This window comes from Triticum aestivum, chromosome 4B (genome assembly GCF_018294505.1).
Source record: "Triticum aestivum cultivar Chinese Spring chromosome 4B, IWGSC CS RefSeq v2.1, whole genome shotgun sequence".
Lineage (NCBI taxonomy): Eukaryota > Viridiplantae > Streptophyta > Magnoliopsida > Poales > Poaceae > Triticum > Triticum aestivum.
In genome coordinates, this window is record NC_057804.1 from 107803066 (window position 1) to 107830019 (window position 26954).

Sequence of the window (26954 nt, forward strand, 5' to 3'; positions counted from 1 at the left end):
CATTATAAGAATGATGTGATTGACTTGACCCATTCCGTTAGCTTAGCACTTGATCATTTAGTATGTTGCTATTGCTTTCTTCATGACTTATACATGTTCCTATGACTATGAGATTATGCAACTCCCGTTTACCAGAGGAACACTTTGTGTGCTACCAAACGTCACAACGTAACTAGGTGATTATAAAGGTGCTCTACAGGTGTCTTCGAAGGTACTTGTTGAGTTGGCGTATTTCGAGATTAGGATTTGTCACTCCAATTGTCGAAGAGGTATCTGTGGGCCCTCTCGGTAATGCACATCACTATAAGCCTTGCAAGCAATGTGACTAATGAGTTAGTTGCGGGATTATGCATTACATAATGAGTAAATAGACTTGCCGGTAACAAGATTGAACTAGGTATTGAGATACCGACGATCGAATCTCGGGCAAGTAACATACTGATGACAAAGGGAACAACGTTTGTTGTTATGCGGTTTGACCGATAAAGATCTTCGTAGAATATGTGGGAGCCAATATGAGCATCCAGGTTCCGCTATCGGTTATTAACTGGAGATGTGTCTCGGTCATGTCTACATAGTTCTCGAACCTGTAGGGTCCGCACGCTTAACGTTCGGTGATGATTTATATTATGAGTTATGTGTTTTGATGTACCGAAGGTAGTTCGGAGTCCCGAATGAGACCGGGGACATGATGAGGAGTCTCGAAATGGTCGAGACGTAAAGATCGATATATTGGACAACTATATTCGGACATCGGAAAGGTTCCGAGTGATTCGGGTATTTATCGGAGTACAAAGAGTTACGAGAATTCACCGGGGAGTATATGGCCCTATTGGGCTTTAGGGGAAAGAGAGAGGGGAGGCTGCACGCCCCCCCAAGGCCTAGTCCAAATTGGACTAGGGGGAGGGGCTGTGCCCCCACCTTACTTCTCTTCTCTTTTCCCTTTCCTTGACTCCTACTCCTACTACTTGGAAGGGGGGGAATCCTACTCCCGGTGGGAGTAGGACTCCTCCAGGGCACGCCATAGGAGGGCCAACCCCCCCTCCTCCACTCCTTTATATATGGGGGTAGGGAGGCACCTCCAGACACACAAGTTGATCTGTTGATCTCTCCCAGCCGTGTGCGGTGCCCCCCTCCACCATATTCCACCTCGGTCATATCGTAGCGGTGCTTAGAACCCTGCGTCGGTAGCAACATCATCACCGCCATCACACCGTCGTGCTGACGGAACTCTCCCTTGAAGCTCTGCTGGATCAGAGTTCACGGGACGTCAACGAGCTGAACGTGTGCTGAATTCAGAGGTGACATACGTTCGATACTTGGATCGGTCTGATCATGAAGACGTACGACTACATCAACCGCGTTGTGCTAACGCTTCCGCTTTCGGTCTACGAGGGTACGTGGACAACACTCTCCCCTCTCGTTGCTATGCATCACCATGATCTTGCGTGTGCGTAGGATTTTTTTTTGAAATTACTACGTTCCCCAACAGTAGCATCCGAGCCAAGTTTATGCGTAGATGTTATATGCACGAGTAGAACACAAGTGAGTTGTGGGCGATACAAGTCATACTACTTACCAGCATGTCATATTTTGGTTCGGTGGTATTGTTGGATGAAGCGGCCCGGACCGACATTACACGTACGCTTACGCGAGACTGGTTCTGCCGACGTGCTTTGCACATAGGTGGCTGACGGGTGTCAGTTTCTCCAACTTTAGTTGAATCGAGTGTGGCTATGCCCGGTCCTTGAGAAGGTTAAAACAACACTAACTTGACGAAATATCATTGTGGTTTTGATGCGTAGGTAAGAATGGTTCTTGCTCAGCCCATAGCAGCCACGTAAAACTTGCAACAACAAAGTAGAGGACGTCTAACTTGTTTTTGCAGGGCATGTTGTGATGTGATATGGTCAAGACATGATGCTAAATTTTATTGTATGAGATGATCATGTTTTGTAACAGATTTATCAGCAACTGGCAGGAGCCATATGGTTGTCGCTTTATTGTATGCAATGCAATCACCCTGTAATTGTTTTACTTTATCACTAAGCGGTAGCGATAGTCATAGAAGCAATAGTTGGTGAGACGACAACGATGCTACGATGGAGATCAAGGTGTCGCGCCGGTGACGATGGTGATCATGATGGTGCTTCGGAGATGGAGATCACAAGCACAAGATGATGATGGCCATATCATATCACTTATATTGATTGCATGTGATGTTTATCCTTTATGCATCTTATTTTGCTTTGATTGACGGTAGCAGTATAAGATGACCTCTCACTAAATTTCAACATAAAAGTGTTCTCCCTGAGTATGCACCGTTGCCAAAGTTCGTCGTGCCGAGACACCACGTGATGACCGGGTGTGATAAGCTCTACGTTCATCTACAATGGGTGCAAGCCAGTTTTGCACACGCAGAAATACTCGGGTTAAACTTGACGAGCCTAACATATGCAGATATGGCCTCGGAACACTGGAGACCGAAAGATGGAGCGTGAATCATATAGTACATATGATCAACATAGTGATGTTCACCATTGAAAATTACTCCATCTCACGTGATGATCGGACATGGTTTAGTTGATTCGGATCATGTGATCACTTAGATGATTAGAGGGATGTCTATCTAAGTGGGACTTCTTAAGTAATATGATTAATTGAACTTTAATTTATCATGAACTTAGTCTTGATAGTATTTTGCAAATAATGTTGTAGATCAATAGCTCGCGTTATTGCTTCCCTATGTTTTATATGTGTTCCTAGAGAAAACTAAGTTGAAAAATGATAGTAGCAATGATGCGGATTGGGTCCATCATCTGAGGTTTATCCTCATTGCTGCACAGAAGAATTATGTCCTTGATGCACCACTAAGTGACAGACCTATTGCAGGACCAGATGCAGACGTTATGAACGTTTGGCTAGCTCAATATGATGACTACTTGATAGTTTAGTGCACCATGCTTAATGGCTTAGAATTGGCACTTCAAAGACGTTTTGAACGTCATGGACCATATGAGATATTCCAGGAGTTGAAGTTAATATTTCAAGCAAATACACGAGTTGAGAGATATGAAGTCTCAAACAAGTTCTATAGCTAAAAGATGGAGGAGAATTGCTCAACTAGTGAGCATGTGCTCAGATTGTCTGGGTACTACAATCGCTTGAATCAAGTGGGAGTTAATCTTCCAGATAAGATAGTGATTGACAGAGTTCTCTAGTCACCGTCACCAAGTTACTGGAACTTCGTGATGAATAATAGTATGCAAGGGATGATGGAAACGATTCCCGAGCTCTTCATGATGCTGAAATCAATGAAGGTAGAAATCAAGAAAAAGCATCAAGTGTTGATGATTGACAAGACCACTAGTTTCAAGAAAAGGGCGAAGGGAAAGAAAGGGAACTTCAAGTAGAATGGCAAGCAAGTTGTCACTCCCGCGAAGAAGCCCAAAGCTGGACCAAAGCCTGAAACTGAGTGCTTCTACTTCAAAGAAAATGGTCATTAGAAGTGGAAATGCCCTGAATATTTGGTAGATAAGAAGGATGGCAAAGTGAACAAGGGTATATTTGATATACAGGTTATTGATGTGTACCTTACTAGTGTTTTATAGTAACCCCTGGGTATTTGATACTTGTTCGGTTGCTAAGATTAGTAACTCGAAACAGGAGTTACAGAATAAACAGAGACTAGTTGAGGGTGAAGTGACAATGTGTGTTGGAAGTGGTTCCAAGATTGATATGATCATCATCGCACACTCCCTATATTTTTGAGATTAGTGTTGAACCTAAATAAATGTTATTTGGTGTTTGCGTTGAGCATAAATATGATTAGATCATGTTTATTGCGATACAATTATTCATCTAAGACAGAGAATAAATTGTTATTCTGTTTACATGAATAAAACCTTCTATGGTCATACACCCAATGTTGATGGTTTATTGAATCTTGATCATGGTGATACACATATTCATAATATTGATACCAAAAGATGCAAAGTTGATAATGATAGTGCAACATATTTGTGTCACTACCGTTTGGGTCATATCGGTGTAAAGCACAAGAAGAAACTCCATAAAGATGGACTTTTGGAATCACTTGATTATGAATCATTTGATGCTTGCGGATCGTGCCTTTTGGGCAAGATGACTAAAACTCCATTCTCCGGAACAATGGAATGAGCTACTGACTTGTTGGAAATAATACGTACCGATGTATGCGTCCAATGAGTGTTGATGCTCGTGGCGGGTATCATTATTTTTTTGACCTTCACAGATGATTTAAGCAGATATGAGTATGTCTACTTAATGAAGCATAAGTCTGAAATATTTGAGAAGATCAAAGAATTTCAGAGTGAAGTGGAGAATCGTCGTAACAAGAAAATAAATTTTCTACAATCTGATCGTAGAGGAGAATATTTGAGTTACGAGTTTGGCCTTCATTTAAAACAATGTGGAATAGTTTCACAGCTCACGCCACATGGAACACCACAGTGTAATGGTTTGTCCGAAATTCGTAACAGCACTTTATTGGATATGGTGCGATCTATGATGTATCTTACCAATTTACCACTATCGTTTTGGGGTTATGCATTAGAGACATCTGCATTCACTTTAAATAGGGCACCATCAAAATCTGTTGAGACGATGCCTTATGAACTGTGGTTTGGCAAGAAACCAAAGTTGTCGTTTCTTAAAGTTTGGGGCTGCGATGCTTATGTGAAAAAGTTTCAACCTGATAAGCTCGAACCCAAATCGGAGAAGTGTGTCTTCATAGAATACCCAAAGGAAACTGTTGGGTACACCTTCTATCACAGATCCGAAAGCAAGATATTCGTTGCTAAGATGGATCCTTTCTAGAGAAGGAGTTTCTCTCGAAAGAAGTGAGTGGGAGGAAAGTAGAGCTTGATAAGGTAATTGCACCTTCTCCCGAATTGGAAGTAGTTCATCAAAGAAATCAGTTCAGTGATTCCTACACCAATTAGTGAGGAAGCTAATGATGATGATCATTAAACTTTAGATTAAGTTACTACAGAACCTCATAGGTCTTCCAAAGTACAGTCCGCACCAGAGTGGTACGGTAATCCTGTTCTAGAAGTCATGTTACTAGACCATGATGAACCTACAAACTATGAGGAAGCGATGATGAGCCCAGATTCCGTGAAATGGCTTGAGGCCATGAAATCTGAGATGGGATCCATGTATGAGAACAAAGTGTGGACTTTTGTAGAGTTGCCTGATGATCGGCAAGCCATATTGTATAAATGGATCTTCAAGAGGAAGACAGACGCTGATAGTAGTGTTACTATCTACAAAGCTCGACTTGTCGCAAAAAGTTTTTCGACAAGTTCAAGGTGTTGACTACGATGAGATTTTCTCACTCGTAGAGATGCTTAAGTCTGTCCGAATCATGTTAGCAAGTTGCCACATTTTATGAAATCTGGCAAATGGATGTCAAAACTACATTCCTTAATGGATTTCTTAAAGAAGAGTTGTATATGATGCAACCAGAAGGTTTTGTCAATCCTAAAGGTGCTAACAAAGTGTGCAAGCTCTAGTGATCCATTTATGGACTGGTGCAAGCATCTCGGAGTTGGAATATATGCTTTGATGAGTTGATCAAAGCATATAGTTTTATACAGACTTGTGGTGAAGCCTGTATTTACATGAAAGTGAGTGGGAGCACTACAACATCTATGATAAAGTATATGTGAATGACATATTATTGATCAGAAATAATGTAGAATCTTCTGGAAATCATAAAGGAGTATTTGAAAGGAGTTCTTCAAAGAAAGACCTCGGTAAAGCTGCTTAAACATTGAGCATCAAGATCTATAGAGATAGATCAAGACCTTGATAAGATTTTTCAATGAGTACATACGTTGATAAGATTTTGAAGTAGTTCAAAATGGAACAGTCAAAGAAGGAGTTCTTGCTTGTGTTGCAAGGTGTGAAGTTGAGTAAGACTCAAAGCCCGACCACAGCAGAAAATAGAAAGAAAATGAAAGTCATTCCCTATGCCATAGTCATAGGTTCTATAAAGTATGCTATGCTGTGTACCAGACCTATTGTATACCTTGCTCTGAATTAGGCAAGGAGTACAATTTTGATCTAGGAGTAGATCAGTGGACAACGGTCAAGAATATCCTTAGAAAGGACTAAGGAAATGTTTCTCGATTATGGAGGTGATAAAAGAGTTCATCGTAAAGAGTTACATCGGTGCAAGCTTTTACACCAATCGAGATGACTCTAAGTCTCAATCTGGGTACATATTGATAGTGGGAGCAATTAGCTAGAGTAACTCCATGCAGAGCATTGTAGACATAGAATATTTGCAAAATACATACGGCTCTGAATGTGACAGACCCGTTGACTAAACTTCTCTCACGAGCAAAACATGATCACACCTTAGTACTCTTTGGGTGTTAATCACATATCGATGTGAACTAGATTATTGACTATAGTAAACCCTTTAGGCGTTGGTCACATGACGATGTGAACTATGGGTGTTAATCACATGCAGATGTGAATATAAGTGTTAAATCACATGGTGATGTGAACTAGATTATTGACTCTAGTGCAAGTGGGAGACTGAACGAAATATGCCCTAGAGGCAATAATAAAGTTATTATTTATTTTCTTATTTCATGATAAATGTTTTTTATTCATGCTAGAATTGTATTAACCGGAAACATAATACATGTGTGAATACATGACAAACATAGTGTCACTAGTATGCCTCTACTTGACTAGCTCATTAATGAAAGATGGTTAAGTTTCCTAACCATATACATGAGTTGTCATTTGATTAATGGGATCACATCATTAGGAGACTGATGTGATTGACTTAACCCATTCAGTTAGCTTAGCACTTGATCATTTAGTATGTTCCTATTGCTTTCTTCATGACTTATACATGTTCCTATGACTATGAGATTATGCAACTCCCGTTTACCGGAGGAACACTTTGCATGCTACGAAACGTCACAACGTAACTGGGTGATTATAAAGGTGCTCTACATGTGTCTCCGAAGGTACTTGTTGAGTGGGCATATTTCGAGATTAGGATTTGTCACTCCGATTGTCGGAGAGGTATCTCTGGGCCCTCTCGGTAATGCACATCACTATAAGCCTTTCAAGCAATGTGACTAATGAGTTAGTTGCGGGATGATGCATTACATAACGAGTAAAGAGACTTGCTGGTAATGAGATTGAACTAGGTATTGAGATACCGACGATCGAATCTCGGGCAAGTAACATCTCGATGACAAGGGGAACAACATATGTTGTTATGCGGTTTGACCGATAAAGATCTTCGTAGAATATGGGGGAGCCAATATGAGCATCCAGGTTCCACTATTGGTTATTGATCGGAGATGTGTCTCGGTCATGTCTACATAGTTCTCGAACCCGTAGGGTCCGCACGCTTAATGTTCGGTGACGATTTATATTATGAGTTATGTGTTTTGATGTACTGAAGGTAGTTCGGAGTCCCTGATGAGATCGGGGACATGACGAGGAGTCTCGAAATGGTCGAGACGTAAATATTTATATATTGGACGACTATATTCGGACATCAGAAAAGTTCCGAGTGATTCGGGTATTTATCGGAGTACCAGAGAGTTACGGGAATTCGCCGGGGAGTATATGGGTCTTATTGGGCTTTAGGGGAAAGAGAGGGGAGGCTGCGTGCCCCCCAAGGCCTAGTCCGAATTGGACTAGGGGGAGGGTCTGCGCCCGCTCCTTCCTTCTCTTCTCTTTTCCCTTTCCTTGATTCCTACTCCTACTACTTGGAAGGGGGGAATTCTACTCCCGGTGGGAGTAGGACTCCTCCAGGTCGCGCCATAGGAGGGCCGGCCCTCCCCCTCCTCCACTCCTTTATATACGGGGACAGGGGGGCACATCCAGACACACAAGTTGATCTGTTGATCTCTCCCAGCCGTGTGCGGTGCCCCCCTCCACCATATTCCACCTCGGTCATCACTACAAAAAAATACACTTCCGTGATGATACGTGTTTGTCACAGTAGGTCGCGTTTTTTGTCATGCATGTACATCCATGACAAATTTTTGACAGAATCAAGATAGTCATACATGTGCTGTCATAGAAGTGTTCCATGACATTACCAAAATTATCGTCACCGAAGTGTCCACTTCCATGACGATAAATCGCGCGTCATAGAAGTGCTTTCGTCAAGGGTGACCGACACGTGGCATCCACCGTAACGGAACACCATTAAGCTATCGGGCCGGGTTTTTGATCCAATAACCCGTTAATAGCCCCGACCAATGGGGATTTTCCACGTGTAAAATCATCATCGGCTGGAGGAGACACGTGTCAGGTCCGCATTGGCACAGGTGTCACTCATCCAATGGGCGAGACGCGCCTATGATATGTTGACTTTAGTGGGCCTTTAGTTGGACCGGCCCATCAAGTTTAAATGGGCTGGCTCAACTAAAGGCCCACAAGATTTCACGGACCATAATGGGCCGGCCAGCTAAAGGCCCACAAGATTTTGTGGACCATAATGGGCTGGCCCTGCTAAAGGCCCACAAAATTTTGCGGGCCATAATGGGTCAACCCAGGTAAAGGCCCACAAGATTTTTGTGTGCCATAATGGGCCGACCCAGGTAAAGGCCCACAAGATTCTTGCGGATCATAATGGGCCGGCCCATCTAAAGGCCCACGAGATTTCGCCGACATTAATGGGCCGGCCCAGCTATAGGCCCACAAGATTTTGAGGACCCTAGTAGGCCAGCCCATTAACTGGCTGCCATGTTTTGGGCCAAATGCCGGCCCATATTTGATCCGGTCCATTAATGGCCTGCCATGTTCCGGGCCTAATAATGGCCCATATGAGATCCGGCCCGTTAAAAGCCTACCACGTTCTGGGCCAAATTACGGCCCAGATCAGATCCGGCCCTTTAAGAGGCTTTGGGCTCAATTATGGCCCATATCAGATTCGGCCCATCGACTGGACGCTATGCTTTTGGGCCCACTTGCTAAAGGCCCATTTAGTAATTCGGTCTGATATTAATTTCGGCCTGTTAAGGGCCCGTTTAACATTTCGGCCCTATATTAATTTCGGCCTGTTAAAAGCCCGTCATAAAGTTGGGCCTAACTACGACCCGGTTTGCATCCAGCCTGCTCGCAGCCGATATCTGATTGGGCCAAACAAGGATCGAGACAATTTTGGCATGTTAAAAGCCTGTGATTTGATTCACAGAATCATGGGCCAGGGTCCATTTCGGGCTACGATGCTTATGTGAAAAAGTTTCATCCTGATAAGCTCAAACCCAAATCGGAGAAGTGCGTCTTCATAGAATACCCAAAGGAAACTGTTGGGTACACCTTCTATCACAGATCCGAAGGCAAGATATTCGTTGCTAAAAATGGATCCTTTCTAGAGAAGGAGTTTCTCTCGAAAAAAGTGAGTGGGAGGAAAGTAGAACTTGATGAGGTAACTGTACCTTCTCCCGAATTGGAAAATAGTTCATCACTGAAATCAATTCTAGTGATTACTACACCAATTAGTGAGGAAGCTAATGATGATGATCATGAAACTTCAGTTCAAGTTACTACAGAACCTCCTAGGTCTTACAGAGTACGGTCCGCTCCAGAGTGGTTCGGTAATCATGTTCTGGAAGTCATGTTACTAGACCATGATGAACCTACGAACTATGAGGAAGCGATGATGAGCCCAGATTCCGCGAAATGGCATGAGGCCATGAAATCTGAGATGGGATCCATGTATGAGAACAAAGTGTGGACTTTGGTGGACTTGCCCGATGATCGGCAAACCATAGAAAATAAATGGATCTTCAAGAGGAAGACGGATGTTGATAGTAGTGTTACTATCTACAAAGCTCGCCTTGTCGCAAAAGGGTTTTTGACAAGTTCAAGGTGTTGACTACAATGAGATTTTCTCAACTGTAGCGATGCTTAAGTCTGTCTGAATCATGTTAGCAATTGCCACATTTTATGAAATCTGGCAAATGGATGTCAAAACTGCATTCCTTTATAGTTTTCTCAAAGAAGAGTTGTATATGATGCAACTAGAAGGTTTTGTCAATCCTAAAGGTGCTAACAAAATGTCAAGCTCCAGCAATCCATCTATGGACTGGTGCAAGCATCTCGGAGTTGGAATGTACGCTTTGATAAGTTGATCAAAGCATATAGTTTTATACAGACTTGCGGTGAAGCCTGTATTTACAAGAAAGTGAGTGGGAGCACTACAACATTTCTGATAAGTATATGTGAATGACATATTGTTGATCGGAAATAATGTAGAATTATTCTGCAAAGCATGAAAGGATACTTGAATAAGAGTTTTTTTCTAAGAAAGACCTCGGTGAAGCTGCTTACACATTGAGCATCAAGATCTATATAGATAGATCAAGACGCTTGATAAGATTTTTCAATGAATACATGCCTTGATAAATTTTTGAAATAGTTCAAAATGGAACAGTCAAAGAAGGAGTTCTTGCCAGTGTTGCAAGGTGTGAAGTTGAGTAAGACTCAAGACCCGACCATGGCAGAAAATAGAAAGAGAATGAAAAGTCATTCCCTATGTCTCAGTCATAGGTTCTATAAAGTATGCTATGTTGTGAATCAGACATATTGTATACCTTGCTCTGAGTTTGGCAAAGGAATACAATTTTGATCTAATAGTAGATCACTGGACAGCGGTCAAGAATATCCTTAGTGAGGACTAAGGAAATATTTCTCAATAATGGAAGTGATAAAAGAGCTCGTCGTAAAAAGTTACAACGATGCAAGCTTTTACACCAATCCAGATGACTCTAAGTCTCAATCTGGATACATATTGAAAGTGGGAGCAATTATCTAGAGTAGCTCCGTGCAGAGCATTGTAGACATAGAATATTTTGCAAAATACATATGGCTCTGAATGTGACAGACCCGTTGACTAAACTTCTCTCACAAGCAAAACATGATCACACCTTAGTACTCTTTGGGTGTTAATCACATAGCGATGTGAACTAGATGATTGACTCTAGTAAACCCTTTGGGTGTTGATCACATGACGATGTGAACTATGGGTGTTAATCACATACAGATGTGAATATTAGTGTTACATCACATGGCGATGTGAACTAGATTATTGACTCTAGTGCAAATGGGAGACTGAAGGAAATATGCTCTAGAGGCAATAATAAAGTTATTATTTATTTCCTTATTTCATGATAAATGTTTATTATTCATGCTAGAATTGTATTAACCGGAAACATAATACATGTGTGAATACATAGACAAACATAATGTCACTAGTATACCTCTACTTGACTAGCTTGTTAATCAAAGATGGTTAAGTTTCCTAACCATAGACATGAGTTGTCATTTGATTAACGGGATCACATCATTAGGAGAATGATATGATTGACATGACCCATTCCGTTAGCTTAGCACTTGATCGTTTAGTATGTTGCTATTGCTTTCTTCATGACTTATACATGTTCCTATAACTATGAGATTATGCAACTCCCGTTTACCGGAGGAACACTTTGCATGCTACGAAACGTCACAACGTAACTGGGTGATTATAAAGGAGTACTACAGGTGTCTCTGAAGGTACATGTTGGGTTGGCGTATTTTGAGATTAGGTTTTGTCACTCCGATTGTCGGAGAGGTATCTCTGGGCCCTCTCGGTAATGCACATCACTTAAGCCTTGCAAGCATTGTAACTAATGAGTTAGTTGTGAGATGATGTATTACGTAACGAGTAAAGAGACTTGCCAGTAACGAGATTGAACTAGGTATTGAGATACTGACGATCGAATCTCGGGCAAGTAACATACCGATGACAAAGGGAACAACGTATGTTGTTATGCGGTTTGACCGATAAAGATCTTCGTAGAATATGTGGGAGCCAATATGGGCATCCAGGTCCCGCTATTGGTTATTGACCGGAAACAAGTTCTAGGTCATGTCTACATAGTTCTCGAACCCGTAGTGTCCGCACGCTTAACGTTTCGTTGACGATATAGTATTATATGAGTTAAGCATGTTGGTAACCGAATGTTGTTCGGAGTCCTGGATGAGATCATGGACATGACGAGGAACTCCGGAATGGTCCGGAGATAAAGTTTGATATATGGGATAATAGTGTTTGATCTCTGGAAGGGTTCCGGAATTCACCGGAAGGGGTTCCGGATGTTTCCCGAAATGTTTGGGTATGAGAACACGTTATTTGGGCCAAAGGGGAAAGCCCACAAGATTTTTGGAAAGCGCAAAAGGAAGTTTTGCGGAGTCCAGGGCACAGACGCCAGGGTCCCTGGCGTCTAGGTCCAGACGCCGGGAACCCTGGCGTCTGGCCCTGGAGTCCGAGAAGGACTCTCGCCTTTCGGGTGAAACCGACTTTGTGGAGGCTTTTACTCCAAGTTTCGACCCCAAGGCTCAACATATAAATAGAGGGGCAGGGCTAGCACCAAAGACACATCAAGAAACACCAAGCCATGTGCCGGCAACCCCGTCCCCTCTAGTTTATCCTCCGTCATAGTTTCCGTAGTGCTTAGGCGAAGCCCTACGTAGATTGTTCTTCACCAACACCATCACCACGCCGTCGTGCTGCCGAAACTCATCTACTACTTCACCCGTCTTGCTGGATCGAGAAGGCGAGGACGTCATAGAGCTGAACGTGTGCAGAACTCGGAGGTGCCGTGCGTTCGGTTCTTGGATCGGTCGGATCGTGAAGACGTACGACTACATCAACCGCGTTGATAAACGCTTCCGCTTAGCGATCTTCAAGGGTATGAAGATACACTCCCCCTCTCATTGCTATGCATCACCATGATCTTGTGTGTGCGTAGGATTTTTTTTTGAAATTACTACGTTACCCAACAAGAGCATCTCCAACAGAATCGCAATGCACGGCGCTTTAAAAAAGCGTTTACAGTGCTGAGATCGAGAAGTAGAGACTAGAGAGTAGAGGATAGTTCTAAGCATAGATAGATAAAAAAAGAGAATTCAACTACTCCTCCTTGTCCGACTCCTCCTCGGTGATGTCCTCCTCCGACATCTGACTGTAGGCGTGAAGATACCGATCGTCGTTGGATTCCCAGGGTGACGCTGCTCCTAGCCTCATGTTGAATTGAGCGTCCGCTTTTTGCCTACGCTTGTCCTCGCGATAGGCGGCTTGCTCCGCCCTCCTCTTATCCCTCTCCGCCCTCCTTTGCACGTAGAACTCGCGCTTGTTGATGATGTCCTGCGGGAAGTGTTGTCCCCATAGCGCCATGGCTTCCTCGGACATCTCGGTGATCCCGAGACGGTGCTCCCACCTCCAGTTGTCGCGACGATCCTCATCGGTGCTAAGCCGCGGCAGAGGCGCGAGCTCCTGCACCCACTCCCGCGTCGACATGTTGGGAAAGTTCAATGTTCTATCAGGCCACCGGAGGCGCCACGCCGCCATGTCGTACGCGCGGGCGGCCTCGTTGGCGGTGTCGAAATTGCCGAGGCCGAGGCGCATCCCGCGGAATCGGATCTCGGCGGAGAAGCCGCCGGAGGGGTGCGCGTGGATGCCGCAGTATCCCCAAGTTTCCCGATGATGCGGCGGCGAGGCAAGAAAGAGTAGGGAGAGAGCGGTGGCGAGACACAGAGCAGGGAGAGAGCGGTGGCAAGGCACAGAGTGGTGGGAGGGCGTTGGATTTTAATTATAAAGCGCGCCGGACGCCGCGCGCCAAAACTAGCGCACACCCGGCCGCTTTTTTCCGCACGCACGCGATCCTTTCCCGATGTCTCTGCTATATCTACTCTCTTCTCTACTGTTATATTTATTTTATATCTAATATCTAATATTTATCTCTACTTCTCTATTGTCTACTTTTTTTCTCTATACTTTTTTTCTTGCAATATAGGCCGTCCGATTTATATCTGACAGATTGGAAGGAAACAAATGGGAATTTTGCAAAAAGATACCCACACCCCTCTCCAGATTTGCATATAAGGCCTTCCCTTGTTCATCCTTTTCTGCCACAAGATAAACTACTCATACAAATGCATCTTGATGCATGCAACGCATGGGCATCTTGCTAGTTCTAAAAAACTTTCCATCATTTGCCACACTACTGGTTGCAGATGAAAAACCTACCCAAGCACAGTGCGATACAGGAGCGACGCACAATTACAAGCTGATATTCTGTTGGACAATGGAGGCTATAACCAATTACTTTTACGGGAACAATAGCACCCAGGAAATTTGAAGGGTAGGTATGAACAAAATTGGAACTGCACATGTACTACTAAGTGATTCAATACACACATTACCAATCGAGGAGGAGAACGATGGTCGCGGCAGCCTCTGTGAGTCATGGTCGGCAATGGGAGTCACTTCATTGTCCACGACGGTGGTACTTTTGCGCTTGGCGTCGGCTTCCGGGAAGTAGATCCAAGACCGTGGAAGATGATGCCGGGGAAGAGGCTCCGTGTATGACGACAACGGTGGACCGTCTCCAGTGCGGCGTATGAGGTCGTCGATGAGGCAGATGCGCTGCGGTGGATGAGTGGGCCGATGTAAAGGGGAGGAGCATGAAGGCTGTGGTGCCGTGGAGAAGTCTATTTGGCGGTGCGGATAGAAAATGGGGAGTATTCAGGTGTACTACTCTGGGTGCCGGGGTGGGGTTGACTGGGTAGGGTGAACCTGAAGTTACGAAAACAGCCCCCTACCAAGCGTCATCCGTAGGCCTGTTCCGAAGGCTATGATGGTAACTTCCCACTGCTCGAATCAGGGTCGCGGGAGATTTTTCCGCCGACCTCAAAATTTTGTGACACTGGACTCCCCATGTGGCGTGTTGAGTGATTCGGCTAAGCAACTAGCGAGTAGTAGTAGTAGTAAATTTTGCATATTAGGTATGACCAAAGTCAAACTTCCTAAAGTTTTACCAAGTTTATAGAAAAATATAAACATTTACCATAACAAATATGTATGATGTGAAAGTACATTCAATAATGAATCTAATGGTATTTATTTGTTATTGTATATGTTAATTTTTTTGTTATAAGCTTTCTGAGAGTTTACAAAACTTGACTTTGACCAATGCTAATACACGGACTTAAATAAAAATGGACGGAGTACACATTTGTTTTCTTAGTTTGTAGTGAACTAATCATTTGTTGAAATTGTGAAATAAATATATTAGGCTATTGACTTCGAATGTAATGGTCTATACAATTCAATAGTTACAATCATTGTCGAATCCCAAGATGTATACAAGGTCTATAGTACTTCACAACATGCTCAAACTCACATAATCCGAGTCAAATGAGAATCTAAATGCATTTCATAGTTATTACTTTGTAGGATGCAACAAAACAACCATAACTCTACATCAGCCATTATAGAAGCAACATTTTGACATATCCCAATGTGTGAATGAAATGTGCAGAGAGAGCTTTTGAAGATGGAGCAGATAGGGCGGGAAAGTTTGTATGTATGTGGACGAGAGAGTAGGAGACAAACTTAACGAGACAGAGAGAGAGAGATAGAGGGAGAAAGAGAGAGGAAGAAGTAAGGTCTGTGAGAAAGATGAAGACATGTAATATACGTGAGATGCGTGTGCATCCGGATTCTGTATACGTGGAAGGAGAAGAGACACCATGTTTGATGAGAGAGCTGGAAAAACAGGAACGAGAGGGGAAGGATCTCGTGGGTTGAGGGATTGAAAATTTTGTGCGGGGGATAGAGGGATTGGTAATTTTGTGCGAGAGAAAGAGGGTGGGGGGAGTAGTCAGTCAGCCGTCGTCACATCACCCTGCTTCCAAATGGCCCCGCATTCTCTAGCGCGGTGTGGTCGCCTTCTTTGATCTGCTCGATGCCCTCTTTGAAGATTGAAGTGTTGTGCATGTTGGGGTGCAAAGAAGCACAAGCTAGAGTGGTCGCCGTATAACCTTGGATGGGGATGAATTGTGTGCTTGGGGGAGGGTGTGTGTGTGTTGTGCTGTCTCTCTCTCTCTCTATGTGTGTGTGTGTGTGTGTTTGTGTGTGTGTGTCAGATATTGAGAGAAAACAAACCTAAGGAGAGAAATGGGTCTTCACGAAGAGATTGTGCGGGCCTTGAGGTGGGCAGGGGTCGGGTGAGGGTGTCAAAATGTGCGCGTTGATGCATGTGTTGCATGCGATCGTGCGAGGGACGGACGAATCGAGAGAGATGGTTGTTGTGTTACGGATGCTCCTCTCTCTCTCTCACACACACACACACACACACACAAGTAAACTAGAAGACCGTTCTCTCATGTATACACAACGTATCGGCATCTGTCTATGTCTCACTCATGCATGATCATTTGCACATTCACACCTCTCTATGTCTGTATCACACGCACACCGTCTCCACATTGCCCTTCCGCCACAACACACATATGGACACATACACACGTTCTCTCTTAGTCACACACACAAAATTAGTATTAAAAAAACTAGGGCGCACCTAAAACGTCCAAATCCAAATAAACACGAAGTGGAGCTAAATTCAAATATATGGAAATATTGCAGCGTCAAGAACTTTCCCAAGAAAAAAAGTTGAGTAATATTCGAGGATTGTTTTCACACACAAAAAAAAGTTCGGTGGATGTCCTTCGAGCGCGACACGGTGATGCACCGTTCGATCGACCGCGTGACCACGGTTCACGCGCTGGCACAGGATTCCGTATCGTGGCTGTGGTACTAACTAATAAAAGCGCTGCCTAAGTCTAATGTTTACGTGTACTAGTACGGTTTTCTTTTAAGTTTGACCAACCTTATATAAAACTAAAGTAAGCTCCCACACGCGCACTCATTAATATGCCGCTGCCGCCGTTGGGCATGCCGGCGCCCGCCTGCTCCGGCCAACAATTTCTCGCCCATCACCGCCGTGTCGCCGCCATCCCTATGCCATGAAGCCGAAGACTCGCCTGTTCACGTCGTCTCCTGTCCTTCCTCGCGATGCCGCCGCGCTGCCAAGCACGCTAGGAGCTGGTGGAGCCGCATCTATTCGCGCAGCATACAAAGAGGAGGACGAGCGCGTGCTCCAACACACCGGCGAGGAGGAACTAGCGTGTCATTGTCATCTCTACCCGCGCGGAGGAGGTGAGCATGGTGGCTGTCGCGGCGGAAGCCGGTCGCGCGCGCGTCGAGCCTGCAAACCGGGTGCAGACGCGGAATCTACCTTCGAGACCTTGAATGCCACGTGGATCCTGCAATCTAAAGGAGCAATTTGGGTCAGTCGACTCTTGTGAGTCGTTTGATGCAACATGGATGGCTAGAAAGGCTTCTTCCACCTCTTCTGCCGTCTACTTCCTTCGCTCCGTCGAACTTCTTTCACAAATCGACTGACCCAAATTATACTACTAGTACGAACGTATTAAGTATAGTAGGAACACGAAGATACGAGCAGTAGTACCAACTACAAGAAGAACATTAGTAAGACATAGTACTAGTACTACTGTACGTACTAAAGAGTTCAAATAACGAGAAAGAACATAAACATAGTTCTACTGGGGCCTCAGCACAACACACCCTTGAAAATAAACTAAGCAACTAGTCCGCTTGACACTGCAGTAGAACCAGCATGAGCGAAGGCACTGCCACCTACTCGGAGTCCGAGTCCACGTCCTCGACTTCGTCCTTGTCCCTCATCCTCTTCCTCTTCGTCAACACTTCTTTGCTTGAACCGAAGACTGGGCTCTTCTTCTTCATCCAACCCTTATAGATATTGAAACAAAGGTAGGCATCCATTGCTGCATACAGGATGTGATCTTCATCTAATGTCTTCGACTCCCATGCATGATGAAACTCGTGATGAGGTTTCTTCAGTTTAGCATACGAAGGATCAATCATGGCTGCTGCCAGGGTCAGCATTGAAGGTTGAGAGGAGGACACCAGGCTTGCCTTCTAGAGATCAAAGGGCTGGCCTACAACGAGACCTATCCGACGCAGGACATCCCTATCGTTCTTAAAGTCTACAATAACGAATTTCACTCTTTTGTCCTTGAGGAAGTTCTCAAAATCCTCACACTCAACGTCGTCATGGCAAATGTGGTAGACCAAGCAAACATTATGTACGCAAACCTGGATCACGTCGGGCTTCTTCCTCTCTTCGTCCTTTAGATCCTTCTCTCTCATCCCAGGACTGTGGTGTACTCAACATCTAGCCCATCGACCCACTCATCTGTTGAACTGTTGAACATGCGTAGGAAGCGAGCAAGCCATGCTTTCACCGTCGCGGATCCACGTGTGTAGATGACGATGAACTGATCGCCGATGATGGCTCTAACCTGGTACTCAGCAGCAACCATGGAGATTTGGGAGGCCATGTATTTTGGAGAAGGGTTAGGAGAAGTTGAACTGTTGTACCCCACAAAAAAACTGGGAGCAAACTAATGTGAAAGGACGGGACGACTGTGAGTGAACTATTGTAAGGTAGAAGATGGGGACGACTAGAGCGTGCGAACGGTGTGGGGTTGCTGACTTGCCCGGTGGATAAACGGCTGCAAGCCCCCAAAGAGTTCTTGAGAACTATGCGGGACCCACTAGATGTCATGTCTACTAGACCCATATCGTAGGCATGACGGTATAGCTTCTGCCTGTTCGCACACCATGCCGGCGCGTGGATGTAACTTCACTTAATTCCGTCATCCGTCGCGCGTCCCACGACCTTTGCCTCCCTCGCGCGGACGCGCCCTTTGAGACTTCGACCGGCTATAAATGAGCAATTTGTTTTGCCTACTCCGCATGCATGATACTCCGATTGGTCCTTTTTACTCCCGTCAACCGTTTGCAAAGTGTTTGACCAAATTTATACTAAAAATATCAATATCTACAATACTGATTATAATGAGTATAAGAACTACGTTTTATAATGAGTGTAAAAATATTGATTTGACATTGTGAATGTTGATACATTTTTCTATAAGTGTTGTGAAAGTAGAGGTACATTGACTTCAGACAAAACTTAAGTGCACGATGCAGACTAGTTCCTCCGTCCAGGTGGGTGCCATGTCCTATCTTGTCATCACAACAAGGTTAGCTATTAGAGCACCACTACCTCCCTTCTAGTTTAAAGGGCTCGATTCAAAATTTTCACCTACTCTTAGCAAGATAGTAGAGGCGGTGGAATAGTTTTTGAAGTCTGCAAAAGTACTCAACTAATGCTGTCGTTCTTCACAAAAAAATGTGTTTACCAATGCATGCATGAACACTAGTTACTCTAACCCCCCTCTCTTCTTTAATTCTTTGCCACATCAGCATGTTTGCTATTCCTGTGTGCATGATACCAGCTAAGATACCACCATTATGGCCAGCCTTAATCATCGCATGGAATAATTTAGTGCACCTTGAAATATGAACATGTGTGGGGCGTGTATGTTTTTAATGACTTGAGACTATACCTAGCCCGACATGCAAGATGACTTATGATACGTCTCCAACGTATCTATAATTTTTGATTGCTCCATGCTACTTTATGTACTAATTTAGGCAATATTGGGCTTTATTATCCACTTTTATATTATTTTTGGGACTAACCTATTAACCGGACGCCCAGCCCAGATTTGTTGTTTTATGCCTATTTCAGTGTTTCGAGGAAAAGGAATATCAGACGGAGTCAAAACGGAACAAAATCAACTGGAGAAGTTATTTTTGGAAGGAAAGCCACCCGATGGACTTGGAGTGCATGTTAGGGAAGAAGGGAGGTGCCCACGAGGGTGGGGGGCGTGCCCCCTGCCTCGTGGCCCCCCTTCGGTCCACCGACGTTCTTCTTTCACCCATATATACCTATGTACCCTAAAACTTCCAGAACAGAAGATAGATCGGAAGTTCCGCCGCCGCAAGCCTCTGTAGCCACCAAAAACCTCTCGGGAGCCCGTTCCGGCGCCCTGCCGGAGGGGGAACCCATCACCGGTGGCCATCTTCATCATCCCGGCGCTATCCACGACGAGGAGGGAGTAGTTCACCCCCGGGGCTGAGGTTATGTACCAGTAGCTATGTGTTTGATCTCTCTCTCTCCCTCTCGTGTTCTCTCTCGTGTTCCCTCTATGGCACGATCTTGATGTATCCCGAGCTTTGCTATTGTAGTTGGATCTTATGATGGTTCTCCCCCTCTACTCTCTTGTGATGAATTGAGTTTCCCCTTTGAAGTTATCTTACCGGATTGAGTCTTTTATGAGAACACTTGATGTATGTCTTGCCGTGCTTATCTGTGGTGACAATGGGATATCACGTGCCACTTGATGTATGTTTTGGTGACCAAATTGCGGGTTCCTCCCATGAACATATGCATAGGGGATGGTACACGTTCTTGACTCTCCGGTAGAAACTTTGGGGCACTCTTTGAAGTACTTTGTGTTGGTTGGATGAATCTGAGATTGTGTGATGCATATAGTATAATCATGCCCACGGATACTTGAGGTGACAATGGAGTATCTAGGTGACATTAGGGTTTTGGTTGATTTGTGTCTTAAGGTGTTATTCTAGTATGAACTCTTTTATATATTGATCCGGAAGAATAACTTTGAGGTGGTTTCGTACCCTACCATAATCTCTATGTTTGTTCTCCGCTATTAGTGGCTTCGGAGTGACTCTTTGTTGCATGTTGAGGGCTTGTTATATGATCTATCTATGTTATTATTGTTGAGAGAACTTGCACTAGTGAAAGTATGAACCCTAGGCCTTGTTTCCTATCATTGCAATACCATTTACGCTCACTTTTATCATTAGTTACCTTGCTGTTTTTATATTTTGAGATTACAAAAACCTATATCTACCATCCATATTGCACTTGTATCACCATCTCTTCGCCGAACTAGTGCACCTATACAATTTACCATTGTATTGGGTGTGTTGGGGACACGAGAGTTTTTGTTATTTGGTTGCAGGGTTGTTTGAGAGAGACCTTCTTCATCCTACGCCTCCCACGGATTGATACACCTTAGGTCATCCACTTGAAGGAAATTTGCTACTGTCCTACAAACCTGTGCACTTGCAGGCCCAACAACGTCTACAAGAAGAAGGTTGTGTAGTAGACATCAAGCAGTTTCTGGCGCCGTTGCCGGGGAGGTGAGTGCTTGAAGGTATATCTTTAGATCTTGCAATCGAATCTTTTTGTTTCTTGTTTTATCACTAGTTTAGTTTATAAAAGAAAACTACAAAAAATGGAGTTAAGTTTGTCTCATACGCTTCGTCTTTTTAATATCTTTCATGAGTATGATGGAAAAGAAAATTGTGCCAAAGTGTTAGAAGATGAATGCAATAAATTGTTTGGCACTAAATCTTTGAATGATGAGCATGATTGCAATGTTGTTAGTATGAATTCTTTGAATATCCATGATGCTAATGATGATTGCACTAGTTATGATGAAAATATTTCTTATGAGCATGTCAACTTTTGTGGAGTGCATGTTTGCATGAACACACCAAATAGAGAAGATATTTATTGCAAGAGGCATAAGTACTTAGAAACCAAATTGTTTCAAGAAGAGCTAGATGAATGTGCTGAAAGATTCAATATTTTTCGCGCTCCTTGTGAACTTTGCAATGAACATGGACATTTAAAGCTCCAATGCTATTTGTTTCATGATCAAGTCATGTCCAAATATTGTGATAATTTGATTACCCTTGAGCATCATAATGAGCTTAGCCTTCTTTTGGGTTATGAAGAAATGAAATGTATAACTAAGGGTATTCCAAAATTTAATCTTGATAAAATTCTTGATTTTGATCTAGAGAAAAATTATATGTATTGTGCGGAGAATTGCATTGAAAATCCTTATATTGCCAATTACCTAAAGAAAAGAAAGCAAATGGAAGATGATGAGAATACTAATGAAAGGGAAGAGGCTTCCCAATCTCCTCCTATTATTTCTTATGATGAATCAGGTAACGAGGAGGAGCTTTCTATTCAACCAATCTCATCAATAAGGAGCTCAAAGAGGAAGGTTGAACCTACACATAATGTGAAGAAGAAAAAGAAAAGAAGGAGCAACAAAGGTAAAAAGGTATCCCTCCCAAATGATGTTGCTCCTACTACTACTTGTGATGATGATAATTGCTATACTATTGGTGCTATCCATATTTTTAATGATGAGAGTGATTATGCTTATGATATGAAAGGGACCAAGCTTGGGGAAGCTATGTTTGATGAGGATGAAATATTTGAGAATATATTTGCTGGAATTAATGTTTGTCCCAAGCTTGGGGATGCTATGTTTAATGAAGATGATATTTTTAGCACCCCAAGTTTTGATATGCAAAGTTGTTATGATGATAGCATGCCTCCTACCTATGATGATTATATTGATGAAAGTGGGTTTGGAAGAGTGTCAACTTTAGGAAGTAGTGATCCCACTATTTTGGAGGATGTTGAATCTTATTTTGATGAACATGAAAGTGGATTTGGAAGAGTGTCAACTTTATTTAGTGATGATTCCACTATTTTGGAAGAGGTTCCAATTGATTATGAGAACAAAGTTGCTATCTATGATGATTATTGTGATGACTTGTATGCTATTAAGAATAATGATAACAATGAAACTTGTCATCATGATTTTAGTTTTCAATTGGACTATGCCTCACATGATAATTATTTTGTTGAGTTTGCTCCCACTATTATTCATGAGAAGAATTTTGCTTATGTGGAGAGTAGTAAATTTTCTATGCTTGTAGATCATGAAAGGAATGCTTTAGGTGCTGGTTATATTGTTGAATTCATTCATAATGCTACTGAAAATTATTATGAGGGAGGAACATATGCTTGTGGGAATTGCAATAATGTCAAGTTTCCTCCCTATGTGCTTAAAATCTTGAAGCTATGCTTGTGTTACCTTCCTATGCTTGTTGATTATTGTTCCCATAAGTTGTTTGCTCACAAAATCCCTATGCATAGGAAGTGGGTTAGACTTAAATGTGCTAGTCATGTGCTTGATGATGCTCCCGTTGTGTTTCAATTCTTATCTTTTATGTGAGCATCATTGCCATCATCATGCCTAGCTAGAAAGGCATTAAAGAAAAGCGCTTGTTGGGAGACAACCCAATATTTATCCATACTGTTTTCGTGTGTTCACATGATTATGATATTGTAGTAATCATGTTTTATAGCTTTTGTTTCAATAAAGTGCCAAGTAAGACCTTTAGGATAGCTTACGGTGATAGTTGTGTTGATCCTGCAGAAAATCAGAAACTTTTGCACCCAGTAATGTAGTTTTGTTAATTCACAGATATGTGCTTATGATCTTATTCTTTTTTCCCTGGATTGGTACACAAATTTCTCAGGTCTTCCTAATTTGGTAGAATTTTTGGAGTTCTAGAAGTATACGTTTGATACAGATTACTACAGACTGTTCTGTTTTTGACAGATTCTGTTTTCTATGTGTTGTTTGCTTATTTTGATGAATCTATGAGTAGTATCGGAGGGTATGAACCATAGATAAGTTGGAATACAGTATATATTACACCCATATGAATTTAGAATGAGTTAATTACAGTACCTTGAAGTGGCCTTTTGTTTTCTTTCGCTAACGGAGCTCACGAGTTTTCTGTTAAGTTTTGTGTTGTGAAGTTTTCAAGTTTTGGGTAAAGATTCGATGGACTATGGAATAAGGATTGGTAAGAGCCTAAGCTTGGGGATGCCCAAGGAACCCCAGGGTAATATTCAAGGACAACCAAGAGCCTAAGCTTGGGGATGCCCCGGATGGCATCCCCTCTTTCGTCTTTGTACCATCGGTACCTTTACTTGGAGCTATATTTTTATTCACCACATGATATGTGTTTTTCTTGGAGCGTCATTTTATTTTGTTAGTATTTGCTTGATGTTATTTAGAATAATGTTTTGCATCTTTAGTTTCAATAAAGAAGTCAAGGATAGCCTGTGCCATGCTTGTTTTGCTAGTATACATGTTGTTGTTTGAAAACAGAAAGTTTACCACTGTTGCAAAAATTCCCTAGAAAAGTAAGAGAATTATATAATGATGAAACCTTTTGCATGATGAGCTCTGATAAATTTATTACAGTGTGAATTTTAGTTCATAATTTTTGGAGTTAGGGAAGTATGATGAGTCTTGCATTCTTTACAGACTATACTGTTTTGACAGATTGCTGTTATAGTTGCATTGTTTGCATATGTTTGCTTGTTTAATGATTCTATTTGAGGATAGGAGTGTTGAATATGCAGAGGCACTTAGTATGCAATGTTGAATAATAATTTTAGTGATTTTTTACAGTAGAAAATGATAAGGTTTTGCATTGGTTTATACTAACCTATCTCATGAGTTCTTGTTGAGTTTGTTGTGAATGAAGCTTTTGATAAAAAGAGAAACCATGGTATGAAAGGAATTAAGGAGACACAAAAGTTCAAGCTTGGGGATGCCCAAGGCATCCCAAGATAATATTCCAAGAAGTCTCAAGCATCTAATCTTGGGGATGCCCCGGTAGGCATCCCACCTTTCTTCTTCAACAACTATCGGTTAGTATCGGTTGAGCCTAAGTTTTTGCTTCTTCACATGAGTTGTGATATCCTTGCAATGTAGTTTTATTTAGCTTTGCTTGCTGCTTGAATACAATACCAAGATCTGAATTCTTAAATGAGAGAGAGTCTTCACATAGTTGCATAATTATTTAGCTACTCATTGATCTTCACTTACATCTTTTGGAGTAGTTTGTTGTTTGCTCTAGTGCTTCACTTATATCTTTTAGAGCACGGTGGTGGATTTGTTTTAAAGAAACTATTGATCTCTCATGCTTAACTTAGATTATTTTGAGAGTCATTAATAGCATGGTAATTTGCTTAATATTAATATACTTGGTATTCAAGATATGTGAAACTTTCTTTTGAGTGCGTTGAATACTAAGACAAGTTTGATGCTTGATAATTGTTTTGAGATATGAAGATGGTGATATTAGAGTCATGCTAGTTGAGTAGTTGTGAATTTAAATAATACTTGTGTTGAAGTTTGTGATTCCCGTAGCATGCACATATGGTGAACCGTTATGTGATGAAGTCGGAGCATGATTTATTTATTGATTGTCTTCCTTATGAGTGGCGGCCGGGGACGAGCGATGGTCTTTTCCTACCAATCTATCCCCCTAGGAGCATGCACGTAATACTTTGCTTTGATAACTTCTAGATTTTTGCAATAAGTATATGAGTTCTTTATGACTAATGTTGAGTTCATGGATTATACACACTTTTTCCCATCCTTCCACCATTGCTAGCCTCTCTAATACCGCGTACTTTTTGCCGGTATCATACACCCACCATATATCTTCCTCAAAACAGCCACCATACCTACCTATCATGGCATTTCCATAGCCATTTCGAGATATATTGCCATGCAACTTTCCACCATTCCGTTCATTATGACACGTTCCATTATTGTCATATTGCTAGCATGATCATGTAGTTGACATCGTATTTGTGGCAAAGTCACCGTTCATAATTCTTTCATACATGTCACTCTTGATTCATTGCATATCCCGGTACACCGCCAGAGGCATTCATATAGAGTCATATTTTGTTCTAAGTATCGAGTTGTAATTGTTGAGTTGTAAGAAAATAAAAGTGTGATGATCATCATTATTAGAGCATTGTCCCAAGTGAGGAAAGGATGATGGAAACTATGATTTCCCCACAAGTCGGGATGAGACTCCGGATGAAAAAAATAAAAGAGGCCACTTCATCAATATGATTTCTCCAACGTATCTATAATTTTTGATTGCTCCATGCTACTTTATCTACTATTTTAGGCAATATTGGACTTTATTATCCACTTCTATATTATTTTTGGGACTAACCTATTAACCGGAGGCCCAGCCCAGATTTGCTGTTTTATTCCTATTTCAGTGTTTCGAGGAAAAGGAATATCAGACGGAGTCAAAACGGAACGAAATCAACTGGAGAAGTTATTTTTGGAAGGAAAGCCACCCGATGGACTTGGAGTGCACGTTAGGGAAGAAGGGAGGTGCCCACGAGGGTGGGGGGCGCACCCACCCCCCTGGGGTGCGCCCCCTGCCTCGTGGCCCCCCCTTCGGTCCACCAACGTACTTCTTTGACCCATATATACCTACATACCCTAAAACTTCCAGAACAGAAGATAAATCGGGAGTTCCGCCGCCGCAAGCCTCTGTAGCCACCAAAAACCTCTCGGGAGCCCGTTCCGGGGCCCTCCCGAAGGGGGAACCCATCACCGATGGGCATCTTCATCATCCCGGCGCTATCCATGACGAGGAGGGAGTAGTTCACCCTCGGGGCTGAGGGTATGTACCGGTAGCTATGTGCTTGATCTCTCTCTCTCTCTCGTGTTCTCTCTCGTGTTCCCTCTATGGCACGATCTTGATGTATCCTGAGCTTTGCTATTGTAGTTGGATCTTATGATGTTTCTCCCCCTCTACTCTCTTGTGATGAATTGAGTTTCCCCTTTGAAGTTATCTTATCGTATTGAGTCTTTTATGAGAACACTTGATGTATGTCTTGCCGTGCTTATCTGTGGTGACAATGGGATATCACGTGCACACTTGATGTATGTTTTGGTGACCAACTTGTGGGTTCCTCCCATGAACCTATGCATAGGGGTTGGCACACGTTCTTGACTCTCCGGTAGAAACTCTGGGGCACTCTTTGAAGTACTTTGTGTTGGTTGGATGAATCTGAGATTGTGTGATGCATATCGTATAATCATGCCCACGGATACTTGAGGTGACAATGGAGTATCTAGGTGACATTAGGGTTTTGGTTGATTTGTGTCTTAAGGTGTTATTCTAGTATGAACTTTTTTATAGATTGATCCAAAAGAATAACTTTGAGGTGGTATCGTACCCTACCATAATCTCTACGTTTGTTCTCCGCTATTAGTGGGTTCGGAGTGACTCTTTGTTGCATGTTGAGGTCTTGTTATATGATCTATCTATGTTATTATTGTTGAGAGAACTTGCACTAGTGAAAGTATGAACCCTAGGCCTTGTTTCCTATTATTGCAATACT